The following is a 3,864-nucleotide window of genomic DNA, read 5'->3' as shown; positions in this document are numbered from 1 at the left end:
TGTGTTTCCACAGGGCAAGGTTTGCTGACTCAAGGCAGTCCTTCATTTTTCCTTATTAGAGTAATAAATCCATAGGGAGACTTCACTTTTTGCCGTAGAACTCATTTTAATTGAAAACTTAGAAAGCCGGGAAGGGAAGGGAAGGGAAGGGAAGGGAAGGGAAGGGAAGGGAAGGGAAGGGAAGGGAAGGGAAGGGAAGGGAAGGACCTCTGACAGCAGTGGTTCTCTGCAGTTCTCTACATTCCTGTTTTTTCCTTTGACTCTTTAACAACCCTGTTTGGTGGCATCATTTCTCATGGTCCTTATTTTTTCTTCTCATCAAAGACTACCCTTCCCAACATTACCATCTCCTTCTGGAAACTGGTTGGGTATTTTGGGCGCTTAGGGAGCAAAGCTAAGCTGACCCCTTCTAATTTTCTTTTTCAATAGGACTCCCTTCCTAAAGAGAGGAATGAACCCAAAAATAGGGTTAAGGAAATAAGTATGCCAACAGCTTCTATGGTCTTTAAAAACATATATCCATTTCTACAAATTTCCACCTTACCAGGGGTCACCCAGCTTCTCTAAATCCAAGTTCATGGTTTGAAGTAAAAAATTTCTGCTCTCTGAAGGATATTTACATGTGCACTTCCCAGATCAACCACACTTTTCCAGAAGCATTGCTGCTGGAATAAAGCCCTAAGGCAGGCTCTGTGCCATGCAGGTGGGGGCAGACAGCATCAGGTACTTGAGCAGGGAGAGCAGACTGCTGAGGTGGCAAAGGGACTACCAGGGAAGGAGGAAAAATGGGAACAAAGAGGGTCTGCAGTAAACTTTACTGCAACTCTGTGTTCTCCAGTGAGCAGCTTTATTTGTGAAGGTTAAGCCCTGGCATAAGCACATGAAAACACTGAGGATGCACCAAGAAATAGTTGTTTAGCCATTCAACCTGTTGCGTTTGGTTAAAGGGATTTGCTGCACTGCCATGACCTGTTATGGCAAATTTAGCACTGGCTTGTACTTTTACCACACTGAGGTTTTCACATATGCTTGGTGGCTCCTGTTCTCAGTCAGAGCATACCTGCATACAGCACAGACAAGTGATAATGCCACAGACAGAAAAATTTTTCTCATCACATGATCTGCTCTGGGACATCTGTCACTGTAGTACACAGCAGTCCTAAAGGTGAGCAAAGCTCTGTCCCCTCTGCTTCACCAGCTGCGAAACTGGGGCTCCCAGAGGCTGCAGCAGCCAAGTGCAGGTCACATCCCAGTGGGTGGTGAGCCCTTGCTGCACAACTCTCTCAGCACCAGGGACCCCAGGCAAGAGGTGGCTGGGCACCCTCGATGGAGACAGGTGCCCAGGGCAGTCTGCCAAGGGACAGGGGTGGCTGCTGGCACAGAGGATGGAGATGGCCTCACCTACCTGCTGCTCTGGCCAGTCTTCTCTAGACAAAAAGCACTTGTTTGGAAGGAAATTAGAGATATTTATCACTTAAAAACGATATTGGCTACGTAATCCCTTGCTGGAAGAGATAGTTTGGCAAGATAAGCACAACTGACATAATTGGGTCCAATTTCTTTAAACACACTGCCCTGTATAATGAGAATAACTGAGGCCTTTTGCTGCCAGGCTATTGAGTCACAAATGTGAAAGAAAGAAACCCAACATAAACAAATTACTGAGGAGTTTGAGCTGGCTACTTTGGATCTATTTTTAAGCAAGACTTTAGCTGTAAGAATCTTGAGATTTGAGATTTTGCCTTTACCCTATGTAAATAGCAGTTGGCATTCCAGTAAAGTTCAGTGTTCAAAATTCAAGAAATTGCTTTGGTTTGGGTTCGTCTGTAGATATATTGTCAGCAATTGTTGATTTTTTGCAACACCCACAGCATCTGCAGTTGTGTAAAGCACGTGAGCTCGTGTTGGCCTTGAGTAAATGTGGCAGCTATAGCAGCAAAGTGCTGTTCACAGTGTCAGCTCAGATAAACCTCTCTTTCTTCCTCGAGGGCAGCCCCATTTCCTAAAAGTGCAAACCCACACAGTTTGCATGGGAGTGTGAAACACAAACTGCTGCACTGTAGCTGAAACACGCTCCCCTGACCCTCTGCTGCTTCTCAGCTCCTTCAGCAGAGAAGGAGGGTGGCTTTGAACTGTCTCGTCTGAACAGCTCAGGGCTGTTTTTTGAGCAAAACCTGACAGATTTGTGAATATCCACAGAGATGCTCAGATATGACCCTAAGTGAGATTTCCTCACTTTTATAAAAACAGAGAGAAGGCAAAACCCATCCAGCCCATCCCTCTGCCATCACAGGTTTGTTTTCACTGATTTCCTACAGCAAACATTGCATGAGTTGTCCTAGTTTAAGTCAAGGTGAAACTTAGGCCTGCCTGCATAAAGAATTGTTGCTTTTTTCACAGCAAAACGGCAGTCTTGCTTTGCAGTGCCAACACAGATGTCACTCACCACTGGCAGCTCACACTGAGCGGCTGCAGCCTGAGGAGCCCATTCTTCAGACACAGAAGGCAGCTCTGAATCCATCCAATTATTTATTGTAATGAAGCTTTGAATGTAATAAAGCTTCATTTCTTGATCTGGGAGCATTTCAGATGGTGAAAAGGGCAACAGGCATGCAGACATCCCCTCATGGCTCAAGCCCCCTCTCTGTCCCTTAAGGCTGTCCCTAAGCAGCAGGGTATCTCACTGCTCTTGAGGAGGTTTTCATTTCTTCTAGGAGCAGAAGTAGGTTCCATGCAGCCACCAAAGCATCCATGGGACCAGGTGGCCAGGATGCAGCAGCCTGGCTCCTTGCAGCCACCAAGTTCTAACAATCAGTCTTTGGTCTGCAGCGATTTAAAGGCAGACAGGAGTAAAATAGATTGAACTTGAAAACAAGTTATAATTTTTTACCCTGTTCCTTGCTGTGGCTCACTGCACATCTGTACAAATATAGGCTTGAGAGGGTCTGGACCCACAAAGACCCTCTGGCCTCACTTGTGTGCCCATCTTTGGATGACACATAGCAAAATTAAGCTTGTAAATGTTCCAGGGCACCTTTCCTGGCCTCTGCCATGTGCCACAGGCACTCCTGCAGCCATGGCTGGGGGCACTGCTGTATGCTGACAATGCATTCACACTCCCATAGGATCATTCACTCTTTCTGAAGATTTGAAACCATGAAGAATACTATTTGTTGATTATCTTTTATCGGCAGGCAGCAGGGGCACAAAGCGGGAGTGAGACCGGGGTCTGGATTCCGCCCTCCTCCTCAGCACCCCACAGTCAGGTGCCCCTGGAGACCTCTCCTACAGCAGGGAGCCAAGGATAAGGGGAACTGGAGCTTACTTCTGTCAGGAAGCATTTGCAGAGCTCAGACTGACATACTGAGGCAAGCAGCAAACGCTCCCGGACCACATAAATAAGCCGTCACTTTGAGTGAGTTTGTAACTGAAAAGCAGGCAGATTGGAAAATTATCTAAAAATAGTGGAGCAAAGATTAGCAGCACAAGAATCAGCTCAGAAGCATCAGGACACTCCTGGGCTTATTCAAATCACAAGTTCTTAAAGGAGGATTGCAAAGATGTTGAAAATACACAGACAGCTCTACACATTACTTGGGTTTGCCTGAACTGCAGGAGAGCACGACGTTCCTGGCAGGGCACAGCAGATACCTGGGAAGTCTTAGCATTTTTAATGAGGGTTATGAAGAATTTATTATCATGGAAAGGAATATAATAATTTTCTCAACAAAAAAAGCTCCTTAGTCAGTAACCACTGTCTGGCACTTGGAGGCAATTCAGCCATCTTTAGCTGTCATTTCAGAAAACATGGCAAGAACAAGATCAAATTCATATTGTCTTTCATATCAGGAAAATTTCCCATTA

This window comes from Geospiza fortis, unplaced genomic scaffold (genome assembly GCF_000277835.1).
Source record: "Geospiza fortis unplaced genomic scaffold, GeoFor_1.0 scaffold285, whole genome shotgun sequence".
Taxonomy (NCBI): domain Eukaryota; kingdom Metazoa; phylum Chordata; class Aves; order Passeriformes; family Thraupidae; genus Geospiza; species Geospiza fortis.
This window is presented reverse-complemented; position numbering follows the sequence as displayed.